Raw genomic sequence first — 16117 nt, 5'->3', positions numbered from 1 at the left:
AGAAAGATTTGTTCTTGAAAGTGTTGAAGGAAGTAAGAGTTCCCGACGGGTATTCATCCAATATATCACGTCGTGTGCGCTTACATGATAGAAGCATTGGGGGTCTTAAGAGCCACGATAGTCATATTCTGATGCAACAACTTATTCCATTGGCTATTCGCAGATCGTTACCGAAGAATGTAATTGAACCCTTGATTGAATTGAGCAATTTCTTTAGACAATTGTGTTCGAAAGTGAATCGTGCGACGGATTTGCAATACATTAAAGATCGTATCGCTGTAACACTTTGTCATCTAGAGAAAATATTTCCTCCGAGTTTTTTTGATATAATGGAGCACTTGCCTATACATCTAGCTGATGAAGCGTTATTGGGTGGAGCGATTCAGTTTCGATGGATGTATCCAATTGAGAGGTATCTTCTTACTTTAAAGCAATACGTGCGTAATAGAGCTCGTCCTGAAGGATCAATTGCTAAAGGATATCTTATGGAAGAATGCATGAATTTTTGTGCACAATATCTCAGTGATGTGGAAACCAAATCTAGTCGACCCGTGAGGAACTATAGTGGTGCTGATAATTTGGGTCATGCTACTGGTGAAAACACAAGCTTTTATCTTGATAATACTTCTTGGGTACAAGCTCATCGGTACATCTTATGCAATACAAGCGCGGTTCAACCATTCATAAAGTAGGTTAAGTCACTCACTCAATATTTTATTATGTTTATTGAATTTTCAACTAAAATTTTTGTATGGCTAAAATTTCAATCTACACAGCAAACACCTTGAAGTACTTAAGCTCAAAATGCCTCGTGTCGACGATCATCAACTTCGGCGTGAACATTTTGAAACTTTTCACATTTGGTTCAAGGAACATGTATGTATTTAACTCTATAGATTCTAGTTACTTAAGTCGATCTACATTTTAAATTTTACATTTCGTGTTAAATAGGTCCAAACTTTGCGAAGGACTACTGATGTCATACTTTCTGAAGAGCTTATTCTATTGGCAAATGGTCCTCATAACCTGGCAAGGAGGTTCAACGGGTATATACTGAATGGGTTTCGGTATCGAGTAAAGGCCATGGATGATCGTCGAGCCACACAAAATTGTGGTGTAGCTTTGAAGGCAGATACCATAAGTTATGCTAGTCGAAAAGACAAGAATCCTCGTCTGGGGTCTGTGTACTATTATGGACAATTGAGTGGCCACCGGGCATAGGTTCCTGATGCATCGAGTGGCCACCGGGCATTTAGGGAATCTGCAGAAGACGAGAATCCATATACACCACCACCAGAAGATCAGGTATACAATTTATCTTTGCATTCTAAGCTAAAATACATCTTTGTGTTTCAGAAACTTGAATTCGAGGCGTTAACGCCCCAAAATCAGCAAACGGCGTCGGTTTAGGACAAAACTTGGCACACACGACCGCCTAGGCACGAGAGACTTGTGGGAGAAGACGGGGCTCGAATCGGGTTCCCGGTTTGGGAGTTAGAGCCGGATTTCACTTTAGGTAAACAACTTCCTTAAGAAACTTGAATTCGAGGCGTTAACGCCCCAAAATCACCAAACGGCGTCGGTTTAGCACGAAACTTGGCACACACGACCGCCTAGGCACGAGAGACTTGTGGGAGAAGACGGGGCTCGAATCGGGTTCCCGGCTTGGGAGTTAGAGCCGGATTTCACATTAGGCAAACAACTTCCTTAAGAAACTTGAATTCGAGGCGTTAACGCCCCAAAATCACCAAACGGCGTCGGTTTAGCACGAAACTTGGCACACACGACCGCCTAGGCACGAGAGACTTGTGGGAGAAGACGGGGCTCGAATCGGGTTCCCGGCTTGGGAGTTAGAGCCGGATTTCACTTTAGGCAAACAACTTCCTTAAGAAACTTGAATTCGAGGCGTTAACGCCCCAAAATCACCAAACGGCGTCGGTTTAGCACGAAACTTGGCACACACGACCGCCTAGGCACGAGAGACTTGTGGGAGAAGACGGGGCTCGAATCGGCTTCCCGGCTTGGGAGTTAGAGCCGGATTTCACTTTAGGCAAACAACTTCCTTAAGAAACTTGAATTCGAGGCGTTAACGCCCCAAAATCACCAAACGGCGTCGGTTTAGCACGAAACTTGGCACACACGACCGCCTAGGCACGAGAGACTTGTGGGAGAAGACGGGGCTCGAATCGGCTTCCCGGCTTGGGAGTTAGAGCCGGATTTCACTTTAGGCAAACAACTTCCTTAAGAAACTTGAATTCGAGGCGTTAACGCCCCAAAATCACCAAACGGCGTCGGTTTAGCACGAAACTTGGCACACACGACCGCCTAGGCACGAGAGACTTGTGGGAGAAGACGGGGCTCGAATCGGGTTCCCGCCTTGGGAGTTAGAGCCGGATTTCACTTTAGGCAAACAACTTCCTTAAGAAACTTGAAATCGAGGCGTTAACGCCCCAAAATCACCAAACGGCGTCGGTTTAGCACGAAACTTGGCACACACGACCGCCTAGGCACGAGAGACTTGTGGGAGAAGACGGGGCTCGAATCGGCTTCCCGGCTTGGGAGTTAGAGCCGTATTTCACTTTAGGCAAACAACTTCCTTAAGAAACTTGAATTCGAGGCGTTAACGCCCCAAAATCACCAAACGGCGTCGGTTTAGCACGAAACTTGGCACACACGACCGCCTAGGCACGAGAGACTTGTGGGAGAAGACGGGGCTCGAATCGGGTTCCCGGCTTGGGAGTTAGAGCCGTATTTCACTTTAGGCAAACAACTTCCTTAAGAAACTTGAATTCGAGGCGTTAACGCCCCAAAATCACCAAACGGCGTCGGTTTAGCACGAAACTTGGCACACACGACCGCCTAGGCACGAGAGACTTGTGGGAGAAGACGGGGCTCGAATCGGGTTCCCGGCTTGGGAGTTAGAGTCGGATTTCACTTTAGGCAAACAACTTCCTTAAGAAACTTGAATTCGAGGCGTTAACGCCCCAAAATCACCAAACGGCGTCGGTTTAGCACGAAACTTGGCACACACGACCGCCTAGGCACGAGAGACTTGTGGGAGAAGACGGGGCTCGAATCGGCTTCCCGGTTTGGGAGTTAGAGCCGGATTTCACTTTAGGTAAACAACTTCCTTAAGAAACTTGAATTCGAGGCGTTAACGCCCCAAAATCACCAAACGGCGTCGGTTTAGCACGAAACTTGGCACACACGACCGCCTAGGCACGAGAGACTTGTGGGAGAAGACGGGGCTCGAATCGGGTTCCCGGCTTGGGAGTTAGAGCCGGATTTCACTTTAGGCAAACAACTTCCTTAAGAAACTTGAATTCGAGGCGTTAACGCCCCAAAATCACCAAACGGCGTCGGTTTAGCACGAAACTTGGCACACACGACCGCCTAGGCACGAGAGACTTGTGGGAGAAGACGGGGCTCGAATCGGGTTCCCGGCTTGGGAGTTAGAGTCGGATTTCACTTTAGGCAAACAACTTCCTTAAGAAACTTGAATTCGAGGCGTTAACGCCCCAAAATCACCAAACGGCGTCGGTTTAGCACGAAACTTGGCACACACGACCGCCTAGGCACGAGAGACTTGTGGGAGAAGACGGGGCTCGAATCGGGTTCCCGGCTTGGGAGTTAGAGTCGGATTTCACTTTAGGCAAACAACTTCCTTAAGAAACTTGAATTCGAGGCGTTAACGCCCCAAAATCACCAAACGGCGTCGGTTTAGCACGAAACTTGGCACACACGACCGCCTAGGCACGAGAGACTTGTGGGAGAAGACGGGGCTCGAATCGGCTTCCCGGTTTGGGAGTTAGAGCCGGATTTCACTTTAGGTAAACAACTTCCTTAAGAAACTTGAATTCGAGGCGTTAACGCCCCAAAATCACCAAACGGCGTCGGTTTAGCACGAAACTTGGCACACACGACCGCCTAGGCACGAGAGACTTGTGGGAGAAGACGGGGCTCGAATCGGGTTCCCGACTTGGGAGTTAGAGCCGGATTTCACTTTAGGCAAACAACTTCCTTAAGAAACTTGAATTCGAGGCGTTAACGCCCCAAAATCACCAAACGGCGTAGGTTTAGCACGAAACTTGGCACACACGACCGCCTAGGCACGAGAGACTTGTGGGAGAAGACGGGGCTCGAATCGGGTTCCCGGCTTGGGAGTTAGAGTCGGATTTCACTTTAGGCAAACAACTTCCTTAAGAAACTTGAATTCGAGGCGTTAACGCCCCAAAATCACCAAACGGCGTCGGTTTAGCACGAAACTTGGCACACACGACCGCCTAGGCACGAGAGACTTGTGGGAGAAGACGGGGCTCGAATCGGCTTCCCGGTTTGGGAGTTAGAGCCGGATTTCACTTTAGGTAAACAACTTCCTTAAGAAACTTGAATTCGAGGCGTTAACGCCCCAAAATCACCAAATGGCGTCGGTTTAGCACGAAACTTGGCACACACGACCGCCTAGGCACGAGAGACTTGTGGGAGAAGACGGGGCTCGAATCGGGTTCCCGGTTTGGGAGTTAGAGCCGGATTTCGGTTTGTCAAAATTATTTACTAAACTATCTTTCTAATTATATTGTAATCAATTTTTTTTTATATTTTTCTATAATTAAAATATTAACACATTATATGGTTTTTAATTATTTTTATCTTGTTTTTTTCAGATATTTCCTGAGTAGCAGTTGGCTTTTTTCTGGAATGCGGGCGTATCAAGATTATGACTAATTTTTGTTTTTGTAACCCACGAACGAATGAAGACGAAAACTTTTGATTTTGATTTTGATTTTGATTTATGTTATTTAAATTTGGGAGCAACATTATGTATGTATTATGCGACGTTATTGTTCTGAATTTTTATTTCTGTATTGCTATGAATTGAACAATATTATTAATTTTCATTATTTGTCAATTTTTGTTTATGTACGTATTTATATTATTCTGTAATTTTTCAATTTTTTATCTAATACAGGTTATTTTAATTTTTTTATTAATTTATCAACAGGGTTTTTTATTTTTTTTTTATTTTTTGAGACGGGAGAAGAACCCGTCGCAAAAACCAGTAATAGGCTTTTGCGACGGTACCAACACAGTCGCAAAAGCTGCCTTACTGAATGTACAGGACACCTTTAGCGACGGTAAACCATGCCGTCGCCAATACTTATATGATGCCAGAGCCTTTAACGACGGTAATTTTCCCGTCTCAAAAAATCACTTTTAGCGACGGTAATTACGTGCCGTCGCGAAAAGTGATTTTTCCACCATTATTTGCGACGGGACAAATGGCGTCGCAAAAAACTTGGCATACCGTCGCAGAAACTAATGGCGACGGTACATACCGTCGCCAAAGGTCTTTTGCAACCCCGTCTGTCGCGACCCCCCCTTACCGTCGCAAAAAGCCAAATTACCGTCGCAAAAGACATTAGCGACGGGCTTCTGGGCATTTGCGACGGCCGTGTACCGTCGCAAAAAACAAGTTTTTTTGTAGTGTGTTGTATTGGTTGTATGTATGCACGTGTATATGGGATAAAAGGAAAAGAATGTAGGGATTCAAAACAGAGAGTTAAAGAGAGGGAGAGAGGAGCCGTACGGGAGAAAGAACAAGAAGAAGAGGGTTTTGTGGGATACCAAAATTCTAGTTAAAAATTGTGGAAAAATCATCTTAAGGTAAGAAATTACATCCTCTTTCTAGTGTTGTTTAAATAATCTAGACATAAATTGATTCATGATGGATTTTGAGAGGATTAAAAATGAAGATTTGTGGATCAATTATATAAATGGATAGAAATTGGATTTTGCATGTAAAATCAAGTTAGGTTGAAGAATATGAGTTTTGATTCTTTAAATTTGTTAAGTTTGAGTTTGATTTTGAGAATTATTATTGAATTGTGTTATGTAAATTACATGCAACGATGATGTATTGAAGATTTGATTCATGCAATGGAGTTAGGTTCAAATTTATGGAAATTAATTTAGAAATTAATTATTTGGGGTTTGATTTTGGAATATCATGCACGAATTGAGTTTAATTTCTACATGTATGGACAAATCCTACAAGTCTTAATACTCTAATTGTACATGCATCGTAGCTTTCCTAGAATTAATTTCATGTTTTGATGAAACAATAACTAAGCTTTGGAAAATTATGAGTTTATGAACAAATCAGTTCAATTTTTAAATTAAAGGAGTTTTGATGTAAATGATTTAAAATTTATCATATTTTTTTGATTAATTAAGAGTTTGTGTACTTTAGAAAAGCCATCTATGAACCCAAGTTTTGAGATTATATTTTGAAAGTTCAATTCATATTTTAGAATTTGTGGGTTTGAAATAACGTTTGATATGAAGAATATGAATTAAATTTAAATTTGGACAAATAGGGAAATAAATTATAATTTATATTTGAGAATCAAAAATTAGTTTGATTTTGAATTAAATTTCATACATACAAATATTTTTGAAAGGGCTTTATAGCTTCAATATATGTTTATGTGAAAATGTAGAATTTATATGCATGAGTTATGAAGTTTAAAGAAATGAATTTGAAATAATTTGGGCTTGTATGATGAATCCTTGGAGATTTGAGCTTCAAATATTGTAGAATTGGCTTTATATCATGTTATAAGTTGTATGGTTCATATATATATATATAGGACAAAACATGTAAGTTGTATCATTTAAAGTTATGTTTTGAAGCACAAACATGTTAGAAAACCCATAAATCGATTTCATCGCTCAAGCGGAGAAGTTGCTGCTCGAGCATAAAATTAAAGAAACCAGTATTTTTGCAGACCAAGGAGTCCGCTCGAGCGACCAATGTTGTGCTCGAGCGAGGAACCCTGTTTCAGAAAAGTTTGAAAAGTTGTTTCATGTCCCAATTTCCATTCTCTTTTTTTTTCTAAGCATTCTTAGGCATACTTTGAACATTATAAATAAATTTAAGGAGAAGAAAAGAAGCCTAAGAGAATTAAACAAGTTAAGAACGGAATAAATTGTATTGTGACCCGATTTCTATGTGTATTATGAATTGTGTAGGGTCAACTACAAGGGCGAACTAGGCATCTGAACACTGTGAGTAATACTTTAGTAAAGATATGTCCATATATGCTATTTGTAAATACTACTTATGTGTAAGTTTTCTGGATTTGTGAATTCGAATTATGAATGAGCATTCTATTCGTTTGATTGTGCAAGACTTTGTAATGAAATCGAATAGTACGAAATCATTTGATTACATGGACCAAAGGTCGTTCTGAGTTAATCTGAAATGGGCTTGAAGGCTATTTTATATATTTGATTACATGGACCAAAGGTCGTTCTGAATGAATATGAAATGGGGCTAAAGGCCATTCTGTATATTTGACAAAGGATATGTTTGATAAGAAATGGGCCCAACGCTGTCTAATATGTGTATTAAGGACACGAAATGGTCCTAAGGCCGTCTTAATACGAATGCGATCATGATCACGAGTATAAATATACGCATAGATATGAATATGGAAATGATGGACCTAAGGTCGTTCAGTATAAATATGCGCAAAGAAATGAATATGGAAATGATGGACCTGAGGTCGTTCAGTATAAATATGCGTGTAGCCATCGCGGTTGCGATCTTTCTTTCATGTTTCGCAACTTCGACTAGGCCGGTCGGGGGTTGAGCTGCCTGGTCAGCTCGCGGGGGATCAGGGGGCAGTGCCCCTTGGCGGGGTTGAGGGGCAGCGCCCCTCAAAACAAAAATGCAAAACGCATTCAAAGTTGCTTGTCCACTCGGTCGGTCTGGAGTGTAGGAAAGGGCCGCACGTGCAGGGAATGAGGCTGCATGTACGCAAAACAAGGCAGGGGGCTAAAGCACACTACTAAAAAGGCAAGTGCAGCTGGAGGTGCAGGAAGTTAGGTAGATCCGAAATTTTTCCTTTTCTTCTCTCTTTGGGCTGATTGAATGTCACTTTTTGTATATCTCTCTCTCTCTCTCTAAAAACATTTCATCTCCCTTCTCTCTACATTTCCTACCAAAAACCTTACAAGATCTTTGATTTCTCCAAATCCATTGGGATTTAGATCCGAGTCCTTCATCAAAGTTGGTTATCTAGGCGACGGCTACGTTGTGTGCGGTGGAGATCGAGTTTAGGCATCGTCGATTTTGGAGTTTCAACTCGTTTCTTCTTCAAACTTGAGGTAGGGATTTTCTACACTCTAATATGGTTTTTAGCTTAGTTATTTGCTGCAATCAGTCCTCAGAGTAACGATGACAACCGAACTCTCGGATACAGAGAAGGCAAAGATGATCAAAACCATTACATGAAAACAGTTGATTTTGAAGTGTTTTACGGCTGGACTTCAGAATGAAGTTGCCTACGTATCCCAAACATGGGAATCAAGCGTTACGTAGTTCGGGGTTAAGGTACACTCGGGTATTTAACCTTTCCTTTTGCGCTCTAACTTTTTCCAAGGCCGCCCTTCCGGGTTTTCAAGCTTGCGAGCTCTGTTCTTCTTTTCTTTTCAATTCTTTTCATTTTTTTTTTCATCTCATCTTTTCTTTTCTTTCTTTTTTATTTCTTTTTTGTTCTACTTTTCATCATTTCTTTTTCTTCTTTTCCTTTTTTTCTTGCTCTAACTTTTTCCTGGGTCGCCCTTCCGGGTTTTCGGCCTAGCGAGCCTTTCAAAGGGTAAAAGTGTAACAAGTGCATGCCAAATGGTTTTAGGGTTTTGAAGCCATCCGTATCCAGGAGAGTGGCTGTTGTATTGATTTACTGAAGGATCCATCTTCGGCTCTTCGAGCATATCTGACATTTTTTGCCCCTAGTTTGAGGAGGGGCTTCTGATCTAGCTTTACAAGCTTCCTTTGATATGATCTTCTTGATCTGACTTTGGTGCCTCTTGTTCGAGGGCTGATTCAAAATGGCCACACAGGCCTCACGTTGTGGTTGACCATTGAACGTTCTGAACTCAGGTTCAAGGTTTGAAAGTGAGGGGTCGAATCTCGAGGCTGAGAGCGATCCTAGGCTGCACAATCTCAAGAGCGATTCCACACAGGTCTTCGCAGGATCGCGCAAAACATTTTTTTTTTCTTGAAATGTTTTAAGAAAGCAACTAGTCGCTCGCGCTGAAGACAGTGTGAGACCAATCTGGATCAAGCCAGGATCCTTCTTAGTACTCACATTAACAAGCATGATCTCAATCATTAAAGGCTTAGCATGCCTCTCTTTCTCTCAAATGATCAAATTTTGCAAAACCCCGAGGAATTCCTTCCTCTTCGTTTTCATCACAATGTTCAAAAACAGCTTCGAAAAACTTAGGCCAACGCAATGATTTTGGGGTGCAGAAGAGTAGGCAAAAAGCACTACCGTTTCATTCAAACTTTCTGGCACAACTGGCACAAGGCAGAAGCAAGCACAAAAGCATGAAAAAGCACTGCTGTTTCATTCATAACTGTTGGTGTAACTGGCTTCATGGCAAAAACAGACTCAAAAGAAAGCGAAAAGACAGACACAAAACAAAGTAGTGATGCCCGAGGTAACACCCCCGGAATCACCTGACTCTAACAAAACAGGACTGACTCGATATAACAAGACAGACCTGACCGACTTAGTACAAAAAGACTGACCATATACAAAACAACAAAACTGACCCAATACCCAAGTCAGAAAGTACAAAAACTAGTGTTCGCACATTGCTCAAAATTGTGCGTGTCAAACGCCACATCTGAAGTAAACTGAGTGCCGCCCGGAGGTGCTTCATCCCCCGATCGCACTGCATTATCCCTCAGGTTCACTGATCCAATGACGATAGACTTTGTTGAGTTGGTGCGACGATGACCTTATTGTCAATCAGGTCTTGTATTTCGTGGCGACGACGGAAACAACCATCAGTGACATGGCCGACTTGCTGATGAAAGGCACAGTACTTGGTCGGATCATGGGAGGAAGGAAGTCTATCTAGCAGTGGTCGCGGCTCCAGGGGTTTCAGATCCCCCTCTCTAATCAGGACCCTCAAGGCCGCTGATAAAGACATGTACAGTGGTGCGAACACCCTCTGGCCTCGAGGTGGGCGTTTTGAGGTTTGTGGAGTTTTGCTGGATGCACCAGCAAAGGGATTGGTAGGCGCTGATTGGGTTTGCTGATCTCTTCCGAGCAAGGGTTTAGAGCTGAAAGGAACATTCCTGGTACAACGGCCCTTCTCCCGGATTGCCCCTTGATTCAGACTGCTCTCATTCTGAGTGGCGAAAGTGTCATCTACAATTTTTGCAACAACTGCGAGTACTTGCTGTTTGTTCAGCCCTTCGGCTTTCAAAGCCTCAATATCCTACTGAAGGTGTTCATGGGGACCAATGCCTACCCCTACCTTGTTCTTACCACTTGCCTCCACTTTGCCAAGGGATTGACCTTCTTCAAATGCAACCCGTCCCAAGGTTGGGGAGCCTTTAGATATGAATTCCCTAGTACGTGATGTGGTCGATGATGGGGCCAAAACCCCAAAGGCTAGATCTGCCACAGTTCTCTGAAGGTCTTCAATCATTTTCATCAGCTCAGAAGTAGTGGCTTCGTGGGTTTGAGATGATTGGGGTTCAGATGCACCCATCATGCATAAGTCCAGGCTCTCTGGGATAAACACATTAGGCCTGGGTAGATGGACTAGGGTGATGTACATGCCGGGGTCGTAAGGGACGGCCAGTGTGTGGATTAGATTGAGATGTGGATGATGTACTTGGTCATTGAGGCCTGAAGGTGGAGCTATCGTCTGGTTGTCGATGAGATTTTGGACCTCATGACGAAGGCGGTAGCAACGGTCTGTGCCATGACCGCGCTGCTGATGGTACATACAGTACTTGGAGGGATTATGTCTGGCTGGAAGTGGGTCAGGCAGAGGTTGAGGATCTAGGGGTTTGAGATGCCCTCTTTCCATCAAGGCTTTTAGTGCGCTAGTCAGGCTCATATAGAGGGGAGTGAAAGTTCTGCCCTGAGCTCGGGCTGGGCCGGCGGTTTGTAGGTTTGGATTGGCAAAAGGGTCGGCTGTGGCGACTGTATTGATTTCGGTGGGTTTGGGAATAGTGCTACTACCAGCATTGGTACTCCTTGAAATCACCCTCCTTGTCGGTTCACTTGTTTTGGGGATGATCCCACTGTTGAACGCATTCTCGACCTGAACCCCCAGTTCATGCAAACTTTTGAAAGTGAATAGTGGAGCGACTATTAACTTTTGCAACATATCATGCTCGAGGTTTTGCACCATCATCTGCACTTGATCCCTCTCGAAAGGCCGATCTGTCATCTGTGCTGCCTTTGCTCTCCATCTTGCAACAAATTCCACAAAAGGCTCTGTTGGGTTCTGGCGGGTTGTTTCAAGCTCTTGCATGGTCATTTCAACTTGGGTATTGTAGGAATACTGATCAACAAAGACCTCAGCCAATTCTTCCCAGTCTTGCTTCACTTTATCTTCCAACTTAGCGTACCAAGTGGCTGCTACACCCGACAGGGTTCTTCCATACAGAGAAAGTTTCTGTGGCTTAGTCAGTCCCATCGGCTTTAAGACATCCAAGAAAAGTCGGATATGTACCATTGGATCTCTAGACCCGTCGAAACGGTCAATATATGGCATTTTGAATCTGTCTGGGAGCCGTACGGCAGCCTCGGTGTGCCCATCCTCAATGTCAGGAATGGAGTTAAGGCCCTGTGCCTTTTTGAATTGCTTCTCAAGGTTCACAATCTTCACTGCAGTCGGATTGAGCTCATTAACATCAAGGGGATAAAGTCTCTCATTAGGCTGCACCAGGGGTCTGAGCACCTGAGCTTGAGTCAACCTTTCTCGAGGATTCGAACACTGCAAATCTTCAACTGGCGAAAGTGGGTCAAAGTTTGGCTGGGGTCCCAAAGATGGATGTGAGACAGATGCCCCAGATGGATGCTGCATTTCAATATTGGTCTCAGCCTGCATGGCAGTTCCCTGATTTAACGCTGCTATCACGGCCACAAATTCTTCCGAACCCTGGGCCATCATGGTCTGCTGAGTCTGAACAAAGGTGATATGACTGGCGACTGACGGATCAAATGAACCAGTGAGCCCTGACTGGCCTTTCTTTGCCTTGCCTCAGTGAAAGAACACTGGTTGCCCTTGAATTGAATTTCTGACCTAACAAAGTCTATCAACACTAGTCCAATGTACCCCGGGGATATCGGAGCTTTCTGAAGCTATAGTTCCAGGACTACCTAGCAAAAGAGAAAACCGACAACATCTCAGCACAATTTCACTGGAACAGATTTGAGCATACTAGGATGACTGTACTCAATACTGATCACTGTTTCCCAAATATCTGCCTGTAAACTGACACCCTCGGGTAAAACTGATTCCCCAAATACTGATGCTGATGCCCACAGGCCTGATGCCCAGACTTGCAAACTGGTATATGCGTCCCTGTAGAGATACACTCTAAAAGCACATAGCAAGTAAGAGAGAGCCAAAACACCCCTATGTTGGGGTAGGGTTTCCCTGTCCTATTTTGTCAGGAGCTATGGTTTCACTACGCACGCAGCGATTTCAAACAACTTAGCATCAGGTAAACAACCTGTCCTAGTTTGGGATGGTCACTATGGATTCCGAATATGCACTAGGTCGAATGGTCAAAAGGGGTGCCCCAGTAAAACCGGGGTTTGTGTTCCCATACTGTCAGAGCCCATAACCGGTCAGCCTTATGGTCATGCCTTGACAAGACAAGCCTCCGGCAAACCGTTCAGGAATGGCAGATGGCAAACACTGTGTTCCTAGGCGCACCAATGCACATACAATGCCAAGAGACACATAAATGAAATCAAAACAGGATATCATGAGTTCGAGTCAAGCTCTGTAAAATCCCTAGCAGAGTCGCCAGAAACTGTAGCACGTCCGCGAGGGACCCCGCTACTACAGTTTGGACTCGATTTTGTTTGCGGTTCTTAATCTTGAACCAAAGAGTCCAAATCTGGCAAATCGTTTTGAGAAACAGATTTTTGGAAAGAAGTGCCAAACATGGGCTGCTTTTCCAGATACAGAGTCGCCACCTAAATATTTTTTATGGGGGAATTTAGGAAACCCTGACTCGGTGCCGAAGGCCACATGTCCGTCATCACCGAAGTTGTCTCGGCTCGGGAGCTAGGGTATGATTGGGGAAGGTCAGCTATGAGCACCCCCTCTCGCCCGATCCGAAGATCGGCCTCTACTAACCGTGATATCCGTTTTTGAAAACGTTATGTGTTCTTAATCCAGTTATTAGCCTAGAATTACTATGTTATGCGCACAGCAAACAAGTATAGACTATATTGCCTAATTTGGAAATAAGCATTGCATATCCGTTTATCTTGAAAAACACTTTGGAATTTGCTACTCGCAAGTAGGCTAAAATATGGATTTCAACGAGTTTTTCCAGCTCAGACAATCCAACCTTCACCCACAGGCATTCAAACAATTTATAACACATAAGCATCTAGCCACATGGTAAGCATGCTATCAGGTTAACATTCACACGCATGCGAGATGCTAAAACATAAATACTTACGTCGTACTCCGTGCCAAAACAATAAACTAGTTAGCAAACATGCGTGATCCTAGTTCATGTCAAGTTGACTAATGCAGCACATGCAAGATGCAATTAGAGTAGGCTTGGCTAACCTAAACATGACATGTGAAATGCAACCAATTAATGCACGTATTCAATTTGGGATTGAAATACAAATGCAGTTAGAATGATGTACCGAGCCCGGTGCATGCAAAACAAATGTATGGATGCACGCATGCATAGCATAAGGTATGCTAATTTAAACATACCCTAATCTACCATCATAAGCAGGTAAATAAAAGGGAAGAAAGAAGTGGGGGTTGGAAGACTTTCACACACTCACCCACACTTACTACAGAATTGCCCTCACTCGGAGGGTCCAAATAAATATTACAGTCCGAATAAATAACACTGAATTAATTATTACAAAATTTCTAATCTAATTGACAAATTAAATGCAAAGAGAGGATGGTTGCAGCCCCCGCCTCGGGATGCGTGAATGATGCATGCTCGGATTTATCTTCCCCCGAAAGCCCGAAAACCCATACCATGCCACTGCTGCCTCTGTTAATGCTGCCCTGCTCCTCTGAAAATTGCCAAAGTCTCAGGGTATCTTCAATGAGAACTGCATAACACCACCGGCTAAGTGAAATGACCACCGGCCATGGGAAATTTCCATCGGCTGCTTTCAAGTCCATCGGCCTCATATCCTTTGCCGATCGGCATTCTTCAGTGCCGGTCGGCAGAAACTTCCTGCAGAAGCTGGTTTTTGACAGGAACAAGGACAGACAGTGCATGGCATAGAATTTCAAGCACATGTATGCGCGGGCACACTCCCTATCATGCAAGGGACTCAAGGGAGCATGACCCTCGACCCTCGGGCCATCAATTACGCATGATGGCTTAAGAGGCCAAGTTTTGCAACTTTGATATCAAATGAAATGCAAGCACAAAACACATCAAAGGGCCCCAACCCCTATCATGATTGATCAAGAGGCAAGGGATGCATGCTCAATGAAATGCAACCTAGGCATGGAGGCTAAGTATGCAACATGAACATGCAAATGAGCAATGTATACTAGGCGCGCAACCTAAACATGTAAGTAAACATGACATGCAACAACATGCGATGATGGACTAAAACTAACATGGATAGCTAGCAAGCATGCCAAAATCGGTGGCCAGTAGATGAAAATGAGACTCCCGAAATGCGTGCACGCATGCACGCAAACCGAGGACCAAACCTAAGGCATAGTATGAAACTCTAACATGGCATGGAGAGGCATGAAATATGGCATACAAGCATGTAATTTCAGCACTGAAATGTGGTATAAAACAGCCCTGAATCACGGCAAAATAGCACCCGATGCATGAAATGAAATTGAAATGCAAAACTAGGCCCATGCATTGGCCTATAGCTATATAAAACATGCATTATTCGATTATGACATGTGAAGACAGATTCTAGGCAGCCCCAAAACAAGCATTTTTTCAGTTTTAAACAAGGCCAAACAGCAAACACACATAGGGCAAAACTAGCATGCAAAGATGGCCCTAAATGTGAGATAAAGAAGCAACTCACAGCTTATGACCCCAAAAAGATTAGGGCCCTTCAACAATATTGAAGAGGGGCCCAAAATATGACCTTTTACAGTTGATGGCCAAGCCCAAAACAGTATACAAGTATGCTCAAAATACTATGCAAGATTAAGGCCAAAAAAAGAGCTACAACATAAAGTATACAAAGGGTGTCTCAAACAGCCATGGATCCTTAATGAAACATGAAGAGGGGGTCAAAATAGGGCCATTTTCAGTTCAGACCAAAGTCCAAAAAACAGAGACACAATAGGCTAATAAATCATGCAAAAATGGGGACCAAAGAGGGGTATAATGACAAGTGGCACATGGAGGTCCCAAACAGTGATGAGCCCTTCTTCAATGTTGAAGAAGGGCTCAAAATAATCCTATCTACATTTTACATCATGCTCCAAAACAGATCACACATAGGCCAAAAATACTATGCAAGATTATGGCATACAAAGGGGTAATGAAGCAAGTGCAAGATGGGGGTCCCAAACAGGGTAAGACCCTTAATGAAACTAAAAAATGAGCTCAAAAAAATGATATTTCCAGTTATGATCGGAGCTCAAAATAGCAAGCAAAAGGGGCTAAGAAAACTTGCAAAAATGAGCTAGAAAGAGGGAGAAATCAACTCACCCTTGAAGACCAATCCTTTGATACCTCTTGGACCAAGAAAAGCTGCCTCCTAGCCTCTGAGAAGGCCCTCCAAGCTGCTGGAATGGAGTGGTGGTGTGGTGCTATAGGGTGTAGTGCAAATAGGCCAAGAACAAGGGTCTTTGAACACTCTAACACACCCAGGTGTAGAGAGAGAGGGAGATATAGAGAGAGAGGGTGATATATATGTTATATGTATGTATTAGGTCTGATTTTTCTGAACCAAAACAATGGAGGAGGATGGGTTTCTTTTATAGAGCAAGGAAATGGCATAAAGCTTCTCAAAGACGCTATACAAAAGGGTCAAAGGGACCAAGCTTCTAAGAGAAGCTAATGCAAAGGTGCAAGCTTCTTGAGGAA

At 43.5% G+C, this 16117-nt stretch overlaps 1 long non-coding RNA gene across 1 annotated transcript; it reads left to right on the top strand.

Moving 5' to 3' along the window:
- Nucleotides 1-1216: 1216 nt before the first annotated feature.
- Nucleotides 1217-4909, top strand: LOC145792393 (uncharacterized). The gene is made up of 2 exons (XR_014331791.1): nucleotides 1217-1305; nucleotides 4665-4909. It is a non-coding gene; the product is annotated as an uncharacterized LOC145792393 (long non-coding RNA).
- The last annotated feature ends 11208 nt before the right edge of the window (nucleotides 4910-16117 follow it).

The sequence above is a fragment of the Camellia sinensis genome, chromosome 6, assembly GCF_055761805.1.
Source record: "Camellia sinensis isolate YWXY chromosome 6, ASM5576180v1, whole genome shotgun sequence".
NCBI classification, from domain to species: domain Eukaryota; kingdom Viridiplantae; phylum Streptophyta; class Magnoliopsida; order Ericales; family Theaceae; genus Camellia; species Camellia sinensis.
Note: the sequence above shows the minus strand (reverse complement) of the source record. Positions and strands in the feature narration are given on the sequence as shown.